The sequence below is a fragment of the Lissotriton helveticus genome, chromosome 2_1 (genome assembly GCF_964261635.1).
Source record: "Lissotriton helveticus chromosome 2_1, aLisHel1.1, whole genome shotgun sequence".
Taxonomy (NCBI): domain Eukaryota; kingdom Metazoa; phylum Chordata; class Amphibia; order Caudata; family Salamandridae; genus Lissotriton; species Lissotriton helveticus.
Window position 1 is genome coordinate 1,338,791,070 of NC_136059.1, and position 15,283 is coordinate 1,338,806,352.

The 15,283-nt window shown below is 44.6% G+C and overlaps 1 protein-coding gene across 2 annotated transcripts in view; it reads left to right on the forward strand.

The window, feature by feature from the left end:
* The window catches only part of LOC144818644 (17-beta-hydroxysteroid dehydrogenase 13-like), a 377,312-nt gene that overhangs the window by 64,132 nt on the left and 297,897 nt on the right, over positions 1-15,283 (forward strand). The gene's annotated exons all lie outside the window — the stretch shown is intronic.

A 15,283-nucleotide genomic window follows, 5' to 3' on the forward strand; every position in this document is an offset into this window, starting at 1 on the left:
GCCAGAAAACCTTAAACAATGACTCCTTGAGACCAAGATTCAGACCTTTCCCCTTTTGCATTTTGTGCCTTTCATCCCATCTCAGGAACGAGTGTCACACACATATTGCACCCAATCATAGATCTACCAAGAGAAAATACATAATTAAAAGGGAATGGCATACTTAAGAGAAAATAAGCATTTGTACAGAGTTAGGGAACATATATATATTTTTTTAAATATCATTTTATAGTACATCACGCCATTAGAAGTGACAGCACTTCCCAATTCAAGAACATCACATGCCACATGCCCTGACATTCACAGGGCTATGCATGCCCCTTCAGAGCTTGAATGCTTGACCCACAAACTGCAACCAAGCTTGGCGGTGGGTGCCTAACTCTCAAAGCTATACACCTTATTAGCATTGCACATGCAATAATTGTGGATTAGGCTGTAACTTGGGTTCAGCGCCCTTTAAATAGCTCAGTGGGAGGAAACCTGCACTTTTCCAATGAAGCCGAACATCTGCCTGAGCAACCTTGGGGGGAATCGTACTTACCGAGGACTACAGGTAGAATAAACAATGAAGACTTTGAGTTCCACCGCTAATCACTGTTCATGACAATAGAAACATTTGCAAACAAGTATCCAATATGGGGGGGAAAAAAACTAATGATTCATATATAGTATTAAACAAAAGCGGTTGACCCCAGTGTTCCTTGTACATATCTGTCTTAGGTGTCACATGGACACACAAGGGGACAGAGAAGTGTCATTATGTAGTACTCGTGGCCTGAGGAAAGAACCTTAACATTTTTAATTAAACATTGACAAGTCAGCGCTGGCCATGCCTAGCACTTTTTTTTCAAACTTTCAGCTATGCAACACAGCAGCCACGCTGCTGTACAGCATGGCTAAATGGTTTTATAGACAGTTGTTGGCGTTGTCAATATTTTTTAAGCCATTTTGTGCAACTGCGCGCCTGCTGTACAACATGGCTGAAAGTTTTTTAGAAGTTCCTTGACGCAGAGCGCTGCTGCATCAAATCGCTTTTTAAAAAAAACAAAAACTTTTAGCCATTTTGCTGTAGAAACTGGCTAAAAAATATTTACATCACACTTAAGAGCACCTTCAGATAAGTGAGTTCAGGGTGTGCCTTGTGATTCAATAGGTTAAAATGTTGCTCCCTCTACAATCAGAATTCAAGCCACCTTTAACGTGTACATGGCAAGTGCCTTGCTGCTTAGTTCACTAATAGCATTGCCATCCGGGCGGGGCTCAGGAAGGTTTCTACATTTATGTTGATAAACTCTGACTTTTATTAAATATATCTAAATAAGGTGAAATCATCCGATGTACTAAGTGTTAAAAGGTTTCAATGAGGTGAAAGAGCTCAGTTTATAAACATTAACAAATGGCCTCATATAACCATGCCTACATGCAAACCAAGGCATCAAAAAGCCTACTACTGGCCATCTCCTAAATCATCATTCCTCTTATATAAAGAGGTTACTTACTCTCTTGACCCAGTGAGCTTGTTCCTACCACCCCTCTCTCTCTCGTCATCCCCCGTCTGATATATACATTTCAACTATCTTGGATTTAGGGCTGGCCATTCAGAAGTCATGGACCTACCACTGCTCATTCTACACACCGGATATACCTGTCCTCCATCACACCCAGGACCAACTGGTATCCTTCCTCAACCTAGATCTCTCGGTTTTCCTACTGTCTTCTGAGTCAGAGGATTTAAGGAGCTTACCAGCTGGCAAGCCTCACACCGCCTTGACTGGGTTGTCTCCACTGAAACTAGTCCTGAGGTCCAGTATTGCCCGTTTCCGAAACCAGAACCATTAACAATAAAGATCTCCAACACCTCCCTAGTATAGCTGGGAGCAGTAGGTTGAGATTCCATGCTGGCTGCATACAACCTCTGGAGAAAGAAGAGTCCCAGTGAGTTGCACCAGGCACCCCAAAACCCAGATTTTCACAGGCACAGCACTCCACTGCTCCTTGTTGTGCCTGGGATCCCCTGGGGCCTACCTGGGTTGCAAAGCCGGGTAGTGTGGCACTTATCTCAATGTAATTAGACACCCTGGAGGGTAAAAGATTGGTCTAAGTTCATGGACAAACGTAATTGGTCGCAGAGTGGCCAATCAGGTTGACTGGATCGCCCGCAGCTTTTGCTGGTGCAGGAATGCCATGAAAATCTTTCAGATTGCCGACTATATGACTGATCAGCATGTAAATGTAAATGCAATTGGCACTTGTATAGCGCCTATCACCCAGGGGTCTCTAAGCGCTGTACAAATACTGCTGTGGAACCCTTCCTGGCCTGTTCCTGTGAGGTGTCCACTCCAGGGCACCCCCAAGGTGAAGCCAGGCATCCTAGCATTGTTAGGGCCGGTGTGGAGATTAAGCAAGCTATTGCCCAGAGTTGCAGAGTGGAACCCATGATTAGAATAGGCACTGAGGCGAGAATGATCGGGTCCGAGGACATTGAGCCCAAGACCCTGCCGCAACGGGGATTGAACCCTGGTCCCGGGCCAGACCTCTGCCTCAGGGTCTGCCACTCTAATCGGTGTCCTGCGGTTAGATCAGTATGATGAGTTGCACAAATAACAATCGTATTGACTGAAATGCCTCAACAGACTAATTTATTGGTCCCTTGTTGCACCGTTGTAAAAATGTTACCTACTTTTTGAGTGTTGCATTTTTTAATTCTTTTTAATCTGAAGTTTTGTCCTCTGCGTTGGCCTGTGAATTTGCTAAATTAATTTCCAACACACTCAAAGTCGGCAAATTGGATATTCGGCCTGACAAACAACTTCAAGGGCGGCTTCAAACTCCCTGCCTGCCATGGCAGCAATAATCTCAAGCCCAAAATGAACTCACGATTAATAAAATAATAAAACAACTCCTGAGCACAATGCATAATTAGCCGCACCTAGTAGTGCTTAGTTTGTAAATAGAGGAGGGCAGGTCCCCGAAGCTTCTGCTCAGAGGTGCGCGTCAGGCGAGCCTCTGTAATTTTCTATCAGACACTCCCTGCTTCTGTTTCTGACTCTTGCACGTTTCTGCTTTCTCCCATTTTGACCTTCTGTTCCGTCTTTATGTTCCCACCTTTTTCAGATCTGTGTGTTTTCTGCTCCCCTGCTCTCGGGAAATATCCAATGCGGAAAAATAAGTTCTGTTTCACAAAAATAAGCGCCAGTGCTCCCATCAGCAACCACAGGCTCAAGCTAAGCACTGGCTGTGCCCAATGAAATACCAGTGAAAAAGAACCACCAGTAAACTACCCTAAAACCCAGTTGCAGAGCTTCACCTTTACACACCCAATACAGGTATGCCTGTGCATGTACACGCACTGCTTAATTTGTAAAACATTAAGGGCCATATGTATCAAGCCAAATTGACTTCGCAAATGCCGAAATTCGGCGTTTGCGAATGCAATTTGGACTAATGGTATGTATCAAGCAAATCTGCTTGAAAAAGAAGGAATCGGAAAAATTGCGATTCCTTATCTTGCGATTGCATTTGAGGAATCGAAAATTTTGCGATTCCTTAAATGCAATGTAAGAAGCCCAAAAAAATAGCTAATTGGCCTTAAGGAATCGCAAATGGTGGTAAGTTGCAAATTCCTTTCAAAATGCATATTTTTTCATTTTTCAAAGTGCCATGTGGCGCACATACATGCCCTTAGGGCATGTATGTGCGCCACATGTGCACCCATGCAGATTTCAGGGGTGCAACAGGGTGTCCTTTGGACATCCCTGCACCCTTGAAAATATTCTCAATTTGCGATTAGCAAATTGCGAATCGCAAATTTCCCCTGAATGGGAAATTATTCCTTAATGCCGATTAGCAATTTGCTAATCGCAATTAAGGAATTTTAAGGAATCGCTAAAAAAAAGCGATTTTCTACATACATACCATTTTGCGATTTCTAAATAGCGATTCCTTAAAAATCGCTATTTAGAAATCGCAAAACGGAATGTTGATACATATGGCCCTAAGTGCCGGACCAAAGATTTTGTATAGAAGCTGCCGGTCGGCGCCATTGAGTGGGAAACTACCCTGCCTGCATAGTCTTGGTGCCGCCTCTTGCCTCTTTAATCTGCCGCCAGACACTCTCTTCCGCTTCCTCGCATTCTTGCAGGTTCTTTTTCATGCTTGCGTTCTCCCATTGTCGCTGTTTTGTTTTCCATCTGTCCCCTCATCCTTATTTTCACCGTTTGTCTTTTTCTCTCTCTTGCTCTGAGGGAAAGTTTAATGAGGAAAAACAAGTGCCAGTCCCGCAAATGAGTGCTGGTGGGCCCCACCTGAAACTACCGGCTCAAATTAAGCACTGCACACACCCACGAAACCACTACCCATTAATATATATTGTTTTTTATTTAAAAAGTTTTATGTAGCGCTAGCGTGACCCGTGGGTATCAGAGCGCTTTAGATACACACAGGAGAGAAAAAGAATTGCATTACATAGCAGGACCTAAGGAAGCAAAAAAAGATAAAAGTAAAACATAATAATTAGGTAAACATTGAAGGGGAGGGAGAAAAACACATCCAAGTAACCACCTTTCCTTGATATGAAATGGAGTCTGCTTCAGGGGAAGTATGCCCAGATCTAGTGAGTTCTCCTGTGGCCTACTGGTAGAAAAAGTCTCTAACTTGTGAATGACCTGTCCACTGCCTTTATTACTTTACCCGGCTGCGCTTAGAAGCCCAGTACTAGGTGTTACATAGAGTCTCTCATGTGTTTTGCTTGTGCAAGTTGCTGAATAGATGCCAACACTCTGTGATCGGTCCCCTTACATGCTGCGGAATCAGTGGATTAATCATGCAATCTCTGTGGCATACTTGGGTCTCGAATAGGGTGACCCACTGGCTGGGTGCAAATTCAGGACGGTCAGTGTAAAAATTCAGGACAAAGGGTAAAAATTCAGGGCAGAAGGTCAAAAATCAGGACAAAAATTTGGGACAAAAAATACGTATTACAGGCATATCAGAGGAGGTTGCACAATAGTATATAAGTAAATAGACCACCAAAATAAGTACAAGTCAAAATAAGTTCATATAAGGTTGAGACAATCGTGCACTTCACAGTTTTTCAGTGTGCTCGCAGCTTTGCACAGGGACATAAGGCCCTTTCTGTAATCAATATTTGTGTAGGAGAAGGCACACCACTTGCTGTCACTAGAATAGGCCTATTGTCATTCTATCTGTGATAATTGTCTGCAGTCTCAGAATGACACTGGGCCAGACCACAGTCTTTGTAAGGTCGGGGAGGGGCTGCTGCAGGCAGCTTCAGTCTACAGATTAAAAGATAGGAGCGAGAGGCCCTGAGTGGAAACTGGGGCCTCTCGCAGGGGAACAGCATACCTTCCTGAAATTCCCCAATTTGATTTTAGTATAATGTCTGTCAGGGGTGCGTAATTTGGGGACCCCAAATTAAGGACGCCTTACAGACATCATACTAAAATAATCGACGGTCCTGGAAATTTACAGACGGTTGGTCACCCCAGTCTCGAATGGAATCGATGCAGTCATGGCGACAGCTGGCACTGGGTAAACCTATCCTCGACCATGCCCCTGAGGTAGCCGAGCAGCATTGAAAACGTTTTAATGCCACTGCAACAATACAGGGCTTATTTGACGCTGGTCAAAATTCAACAGGTCTTTAGGGGAGCTCATTCAATGTGCCCTCGATGTAACGCGGAAGGAGCTGACTTTGGTCATATGTTTTGGTCTTGCGCAGGGCTGGGTGCATACTGGACCGATGTTATGACATGTCTTAATGGGGTAACTGGACGTCAAATTGAAGTAAGCATGGGGACTTGCCTTTTACTTTGGTTTCCGCACACACCTGCCACCAAAATCACAAGCAAATTCTTCGACCTGGGGCTGATTATGGCCAAACGAGAGCTCACCATGCACTGGAAGTCCAGGGGGGGACCCAGCTTTCTGAGATGGCGAGGGGCCTTCCAACAATGGGCGAGTAGCGAAGGGACTCTTAGACTGCAATTAGCCAGACGCACTTCTAATGACAAAGCGCTGGATGCGGCCAGGGCGTGGGGCGCGCTGGTAGCAGGCCTTCAGTTGACAGCAGAGGCCGATGAGGGGGATGGGGCAGATGCGCCAGCGAGTCATGCACCAGGGACTGGGATGGGGAGCACGAGGGAACACACAGGAGATGGGGCCAATTAGAACCTAGAACCTCCCCGCACTTGCTGGTTTCTGCGCTGTGGGCCGGAAGGGAACGAAGAACCAGATAGGGGGACATGGAACGCCTTGCACACTTACTTGGGGTTGCCGGACTCATGTAGGATGTAGCTGTGTATGTCCTCGGAAAAGGTACTCCGTTGCAACGGAGTTCCCTCCCCTCCAATATAGTGGTCTGCCCACTGTATTGACATATGGGTTGACCTTAGGGACAATAACAGTGGAGACTCCTCTGTTTCCACCATGATTAATTGTCTCAGACATTCCTGGGGAGTTTTTTTGTAGTCATTTGGAACAGTAAAAATATAATAATGCTCACCCACCACTGGAGAAGACTCACATGGCGAAGGGAGCATTACCTTTCTTCTTTTCAAAAAGAAAATCCAGTTTCAATATATATATTTTTTTTTTAAGAAAAGAATACTGTTTGCTACCGGGCTGCGTCCTTCTGACGCAGCCCCGTCGCAAACAGTAAAATGTATCAACAGCAACCGCTGTGACAGCCGCTCCTACCAATTCCTTTATAAAGCACCACCATTCATAAATCTGGTGGGTGAAGTAGTCTTGGCCTGGGGATGTAAACTCCTCTACTAGTCCAAGGGAAAATACTCTGTCTGCCAGGGAATAAATTGGGCCCTAAGTCAGCTCCATATAGTGATTTGCCTCCTGTGTGTTCGGTGCTTTCCTTTCTGTGACTGTGGGGCAACTAAAAGTTCTAAATGAAACATCACCTAAAGAATCTTGGCTTTTTCAACTGATACGGGAAGCTCAACCTGCAACAGGTAGCTTTTTATTGTCATGTCCACCTCAGATCATCACGCCTGCTGTAGGCAGGTCCAGCTGTTTATCATCCAATGGAAAGAGTGGCTGACACATTCTGAAATGTTTGCCTTAGTTTGCTGGGTCTCCAGAGCTCTCTTCCATCCAGAGGAGAATCTGGGTATTACTTTCATATATTTACAATGATTTCCTCACTATCATCCTCCAACAGTGCCCCTCATTTCTCCATAGCCCCTTTCTCAAATGTATTTCATTTGTTTTATAGCCCCTCTCATACTAACGGAGGTTGTCGGAGCACTTTACACCACACACAAACAAATACAGAGACAATGAATAATATGTGTGTGAATCAGTGTATAGAAAATGTTACAGAGACAAAGGATGTAAATCTTTATTGTTTGGTTCACTAAAAACCATTACAATTATGATAAAAATGCGCATTAAAAACATCATAACAATGGGGACACAAACGTTTTGCTTCGCGGTGTGCGTGTGCCTTTGTGCATAGATAGGTCCACCATCTTAGAGAAGAAAACATTAAAAACAGCCTTGCAATCCTCTCGAATTATCATCTAAAATGGGACGGCCTGGTCAATTTTTGTACTTTAGAGGTGTTTTAAAACTGTGTCAGATTGAAAAAGTAAGTGGAAAGGAAATAGATTCGCATAGAAAGTGCTAGTGCGGAAGCCGGATAATAGCAGCAAGTCATCACAATCAAACTGAGTTCATTAGCTGGCGTAACAAAAAGACCCTTTACTAAGAAACAGCTATGTTGATGTAAGTGCTTTGCAGGCAAGTAAAACAAGGTTCAGAATAGAAGATAACGAAGGCATGGGAGCGGCTGAGTTCACAGCAAAGTGCTAGTGCAAAGACCAGATATTGGCAGCAGTTCATCAGATGGGAGAGGCAATCTCACAGTGTTACATAACAAAGGGGTCGTAAACCCATGTTAATGGACACACAAAGTCCAGAAAATAGCAGCAGTTCGTCAGAAGAGAGATGCAATCTCACAGCACTCGGTGAGAAAGAGGTCGTAGACTCATGGTAATATAGCAAAGTCCAGATAATAGCAGCAGGTCTTCGGACGAGAGAGGGAATCTCGGAGTATTCATAGCAAAGGCGTCATAAACTCGTGTCGGGGAGCACACCAGGTCCAAAAAATAGCAGCAGTTCGTCGGATGAGAGATGCCGTCTCGCAGCATTCGATGACAAGGGGATCATAGACTCATGTTAGTGAGTGCACAAAACTCCGTTTGGGAAGAACGCATAGGTGACTTTTCATGCCAAGAAAGCTTCTTGGTGAGTGGAGGCCAGCTATGGGTTTACCAAAGATGAGGGGGCATGGCCACACCAGCGGGACCATTGAGTGACCAAGCATGGCTAAAGTGACAAATTTGGTCAGCAGAATCTTTAGAAAGTGTTGTCTGAATTGAGAGAGAACAAACTCCCACATCGCGCCACTCTTGCCTCAGACTGATTTTGTGCTCATCCAGAAGACCTGGGCAAAGTCAGACAGTGGCTTCCAGAGATTCCTCACACAAGCTGCAGCCCTGGAAGGTTGTTTCTTCCAAGGACCGAAGCCAACTGGCAAGGTGTTTCAAACACGCCCATTGCCCAAGCCTGAGAGCCATAAATCTTGCCTTCTGGAGTTTGGAGTAAGTGCAAGACAGGTAGGGCGAGGGGGACGCTGGCTTATAGGCATTGATGACCACCCAGGCATGTTTCTGCTTGGCTAAAATGGCCCTGTAAGAGTGGTATGACCGGAGGCATACACTTTTTTTGATTCCTTGCTTAAAGGCGGGTTGACTAAGGTTGGTGGTCCAAAGATCTCTCACATCAAGGCTACTTTGGCAGCCCTTAAGGGACTGGTCATGCGATTGCCTTAGGCCACCAGTGTTGATCTCGGCCTATAGTAGCACCTCTAATCAGCCACCCCTAGCCACCCGGTCTGTGGCACAAAGTAAGATAGGTGCCAGCTTTGACTGTCCGCTGGTCAAGAAGTCCCATTACCAGCCTGATCTGGGTGGCGGAAGAGGATATCGGCACACGAAGGACACCTTTATATATCCTGGTAACCAGTTTGTTCAGCAGATCGCAAACTTTATCCATTAATATTTCACTGCCATACGACAGTGGAGCCATTTTAGCCCTCATAACTTCCAGGAGGGGAGAAAGGCTGGGCCCCAACACTCAATTTGATTGTTTGGATAGAGACACCTAGAGGGCCAGAGCCTTTACTTCAACGTCCTTATGTTACTGAGCACAAGAACCTCTTGCATCGATAAGGACCCCCAGATATGTATATGATTGGTCTTTCTTGATCTTGTTGCCGTTGTAGAGCCAACCAAACCCCTGGTAGGGTTTCCTTCTGAGTGTTACAACTATAGTTTTCTTCAAGTTGGCCTCCAAGTTGTTAATACCAGTGTAGGAGTGTGACAGGTTGAACAAACGCTGCAACCATACACTCGTGTAGCCGAATAGTGCTAAGTCATCGGCATATAACTGGTTACTGATCTGTTCCTCACCAATCTTTTGTGGGGTGACTGTTAATAGAGTCGAGGGAATTAGACAGATTGAAGATGAACACATTGAAAAGGAGGGGGGCTAACGCACCCCTGCTTTACACTATGCATGATGGGGATTGTTCTAGACACACAGGCACCATCACCTAGTTTGATGTGGATCCAGTTATTAGAATGCTGCTGAATAATGAGCTGCAGAAGGTTTGGGGGGATGCCCCATTTCTTTAGTTTGAACCAGAGTGCCTCTCTTGGTACACGGTCAAACACTGCCTTGACGTCCACAAAACAGCAGTGCAGCAGGGACTGCAAAGAGATTGCTGTATCCAATAGAATTTATAAAAACTGGAAATCGAACAGGGCCCCTGGAAAATAGGATGAACCCTACCAAGGAAAATACAAGTTTGAAAAAGAAATTACCAGGCACAGTATTGTTTAACCTTTAGGGAAGGGCATATGGACTCTGAATAGCTGTCAGAATCCCTAACGTTCCAGAACCCCAATCCAGACGAGGGCAGAAGAAAGAGCCCTCTTGGTCAACCCTGTGGCGATTGAGTAATCTTAAGATGGCCGCCAGGGAGCTTGGGTTAACTGTCTAGTCATCCGCGATCGTTAGCGGAGAGCTTACGTGATGCTCGCGCACCTGAGAAAGTGCGCACTTCACTGAAGCTTTTCCGGTGAACACCTGCCCCCTTTGTGCGCTTGTAGTTTCATAGAATTTAAGAGTAAAGAAAAGTTATAGCTGACAGAAAAACTTGTTAAAACACTTCCAGTACATTTTCCGAAGGTTTGCAGTTCGTTGTGCTGGAAACGCTTCTCAAGCGGTTCATCTCTTCACGACGGAGCTTCGGAGGACGACGCATTCCAGCGAGCTTGACAGGAGAATGTAGGAGAAGACGAAGCTAAGTGATAAAAGCTTTCACGTTTACAGACAGCAATTACATAGAACGTTTTGAAAGGTTAAATGTTTAAATAAGAATTACTTACCATGAAGTTCAGTCTCAGCATCTAGAAAGGAAAAGGAAACATAGATACTTTTGAGTGAACAGCAGAAACACTTGTTATAATCAAAATAACGACGGGAGAACGACCTACCTGGTTTTCACCCAGCAACTTGTGAACTCTAATAGAAAAAATAAGAAGTTTAAGGAGTAGAAGAATACAAATATGGAAACAACAGATAATTAAAGAGAATCCCAAGATAAGGCAACTCACAGTAAAGAGTCTGGTAGGTTCTTCTAATAATAAGACAGATTAAATAGAGTAGAAAAGGAAAGACAGGAATTAAACTTGTTAACTATAATTACAGATGTGGGTTTTAACCAACTAGCAAGAAGAGAAAGAAAACACATCAGACTCCAAGAAGAGAAGCATGTCAAAGTAGGATCTAGGGTAGGTAATCATTTTAGAGAGATCTAGAAGTAGAGAGAGTAGTTAGATAGGGAAAGACTCATTTTATGTGTATGCTTAGTTTCCTTAGGTATCTTCGGTGGGCTGGAAGACGGCTGACGGAGGACTCTGACAGGAAACTAAAGGTTCAGGACCAGTCTCTTCTTTGTTCTGTATTATTTTATCCCATTTCTCCCTTCCCCCTTTCAAATGGATTAGCGCCACGATTTCACTCTGGCCCAGGTTTAGTGGAAGTGGGAGTCGGGAAGCTAGCATCTTCTGTTCCCGTGCAAGGGCTAGAGAACCGTGATTGGTAAGCAGTGGTCTCTGACAGAGTGAAGTGCCCACGTTCTTACTTGCACCTGAACAGAATGGTTGAGGGAATACATTTGCAGACTCTGGGGGCGGTCTTGGAAGCTATACAGAAAGAGTTAGTAGCGGTAAAAGAAGAAAATTAAAGTCTAAGACAAGAAATTATGAATTCAAGAAAAGAGACAGCAGACTTAGCTCAGAGAATAAGACAACCGTACCCAATAGGAGGAGAGTGTCCTTCCACTTCTGGGGGGACACAAATAAACTAACAACACAGGTTATCCATTCCTTGTCTCCTGTAATACCTTTGGCTGCACCTGAAAGGTTCAGTGGGGACCCACAGAAGGCACAAGTATTTATCATGCAATGTTCTTTACATTTTATGTGCCGCCCTTCTATCTTCCCTGATGCGCAATCTAAGGTAGCCTTTATTCTATCATACTTAAGTGGAGATGCGGCGACCTGGTCAATGCCGATAGTGTCACGAGACGATCCGCTCTTACAGAACTACGACGAGTTTAAAAAAGAATTCCTGTGAATATTTGATCGAAGACGAATCTCCCAAGCAGTGGATAATGAGTTGTTGGAGCTAAAACAAGGAAACAGAGATCTGGTGGCGTATTTGGCCCAATTCAATAAACTTATTATGGAAACCGATTGGCCGGAAAGTAAGCGAACTGCAATCTTTTATCGTGGTCTGCGTGACGAATTGAAAGATGGGTTGGCGCAGATACCGGATCGTCCTACAGAAATATCTGCCTTGATTGATCTGGTGTTAGAGTTGGATTTCCGCCAAGGAGAGCGAAGAGGGGAGAGAAAGCGAGAGTCCAGAGGTATAGTCCCCCGGTTTGATAGAGCAAGGACAGATGAAGGAAGAAGCTCGGAAGGATCTTCAGGTTCGGAGCCGATGCAGATAGGAGCTAACAGGGGTCCACTTTCCAAGGAAGAAAAAGAAAAAAGGCGGACCAGTAATTTGTGTATGTATTGTGGTTCAAGTGGACATTTTGTGCGAAACTGCCCAAAGAAACCAAAAGGCACCTTCAAACCGAAGGAAAACTTGCAGCACCACCTGTAGAAGGAGTTGTACAGGTGGATGCGAGGGAAGAAAAAACTCCACAGGATCATCGTTTGGCCAATACCCTACAGTCTTCTTCGCCACACTTGATAGGGTCCATGACGATAAGATTTCGCCAACAAACCATGAAAGGAGTGGCGGTGATGGTGGACTCAGGAGCCACTGGCAATTTTTGCGACCTGAAATTCGCAGCTAAAATCGGGTTGCTAGCAATCCCCAAGGCAAAAAGTGAACCAGTCAGAGCTATCGATGGTACTAATCTCTCTTCTGGACCCATTGTGAGTCACACCAAGCAGGTGGAGTTAATTCGAGACGATGGGCATAAGGAAGCCATTAATTTTAATTTAATTGATGTCCCACAGTTTCAGCTCATCTTGGGACTCCCCTGGCTCACTGAGCACAATCCAACAATAAACTGGAGCGACAGAACGATAGAGATGAATTCAACCTATTGTCGAGAGAATTGTTTCAGAAATCAAGAAGAAGCGAATAAAGAGAATCCGGCCCATGCTCTATGTTCAGCGAAAGCCATGGTGTGTGTAATCAACACGCAGCCGATACCTCCGGAATACCTAGATTTTGAAAACGTTTTTAATGAACAGGAAGCTGAACAATTGCCACCGCATCGTGTTTACGATTGCAAAATAGAATTTGAACCAGGTGTTAATCTGCCATGCAGCCGGGTTTACGCCTTGACAGAAAAAGAACATCGCCATCTGAAGGAGTATCTGGATAAGTACTTGGCTGACGGGTTTATTCGCCCCTCTCAATCCCCTGTATCTTCGCCTCTGTTTTTTGTGCCTAAGAAGGAAGCAGGGGAGTTGAGGACGTGCATAGACTACCGAGCAATTAACAGAATAACCAAGAAGAACCGATATCCACTTCCACTTATCTCAGTCTTATTGGATCAGGTAAAGGGAGCTCGAATTTTCACGAAGTTGTATTTAAGAGAGGCATACCACATCATTCGAGTAAGAGAGGGTGATGAGTGGAAGACGGCCTTCAGAACTCGCTTTGGGTTATTTGAATACCAGGTGATGCCCTACGGGTTATGTAATGCTCCTGCAGCATTTCAGCACTTCATCAATGACGTACTCAGTGAATACATCGATCAATGTGCAATTGTGTACATAGATGATATACTGATCTACTCAGCTGATACTCAAGAGCATCAGAAACAAGTCCGAGGGGTTCTACAGAAACTTCAGGAGAATAAATTATTTGTCAAGTTGGAAAAGTGTGCCTTCAATGTCACTCAAGTGGAATTTTTGGGTTTCGTGATTGCACCATCGGGAATCAAGATGGACACACGGAAAATTCAGGCTGTGCTTGAATGGAAGTCACCGACCAGTGTCAAGGAAGTGCAAGCATTCATTGGGTTTGCCAACTTCTATCGGAGATTCATAAGTGAATTCTCTCGACGAATCTTGCCTCTTACTCGACTATTGAAGAAAGGAGCACGTTTCGAATGGTCAGAGGAAGCAGAATTAGCCTTTAAGTCCTTGAAGTGTGAGTTCACCTCAGCACCCATTCTCCTTCACGCGGATCCAATGGAACCTTTTTATGTTGAAACAGATGCTTCTAATCTTGCAGTAGGCGGTGTACTCTCCCAAAGGAACAAGGAAACAGGCCAGTTGTACCCAGTGGCCTATCGTTCAAGGAAATTAACGCCAGCAGAAATCAACTACACGATTACGGAAAAAGAGTTGTTGGCAATAAAGGATGCCTTCAAGGAATGGAGACATTATCTCATGGGAGCTCACCATGTAGTTACTGTCTATACAGACCATCGCAATTTAAAATTCTTGAAGTCAGCCAGAACTCTAACTCCTCGACAACTTCGTTGGTCGCTGTATTTTGCTGACTATGATTTTGTGATAACTTACAGGCCTGGAACTCAAAATGGAAAGGCGGATGCCTTATCTCGAATGGGAACTGGAGAGGAGAAAAATCAAACAAACACTCAAGCGATCATACCTGACTCTAAAATAATTGGTGCCACAGAGACCCAGAGTTTCAAGGAGCAGGTAGTCCGAGTCTTGTCTCCAGAAGAAATGAAGGAGTGGGCTCAGCAAGAGGATGGAAGAGAAGTTTTCGATGATTTGCCCTACAAGGAAGGAGCATTGTACCTGCCAACTCCAGCTTTGCAGGCGCAAGCCTTGAGAGAATGTCACGATCATCAGTTAGCGGGACATAAAGGAGAGCTCAAGACGGCGGATCTCATAAAACGAAAATATTGGTGGCCACAGATGACTAAAGATATTGAACAATATGTAAAAACCTGTGAGATATGCGCTCAGGGAAAATCAGAACGGCAAGCTCCCAAAGGATTGTTGCAGCCGCTACCCGTTCCTCCCTTTCCTTGGCACACTGTGACTCTAGATTTAATCACTGATTTACCATCCTGTCAAGGGTTCAACACAATCCTAGTGGTAGTAGATGCATACACCAAGATGATACATTTTGTGGGTTTAAAGGGAATTCCAACAGCAAAACAGCTAGCTACTCATTTCAGTACACAGGTAGTGAAATTGCATGGGATCCCAAAAGTCATTATATCAGACCGAGGAACTCAGTTTGTTTCCCATTTCTGGAGGGCCTTCATGAAGAGTTTAGGAGTAGAGACACGATATTCCACCAGTTTCCATCCGGAAACAGATGGACAAACTGAAAGAGTGAACCAGGAGCTAGAGCAATATCTAAGATTATTCTCTTTGAAACAGAGCGGTGAATGGCCAGACTACTTATGGACTGCAGAATTTGCTTTAAACAACGCTAAGAATGTGTCCACTGGTTATTATCCGTTCTATTTGAATTATGGGAGACATCCTAATTCCTCAGTGCAGGATTTTGAGAGTCCAGTCCCCGCAGTTAAGGATTTAGTCTCTCATCTAAGTTCAGTACATAAATCTGCGTCTAAGAACCTAGAACAGGCTAAGGAGAGGTATAAAATGTATGCGGACAGAAAAAGAAAGGAACCTCCCCCTCTGGAGGTGGGGAATGA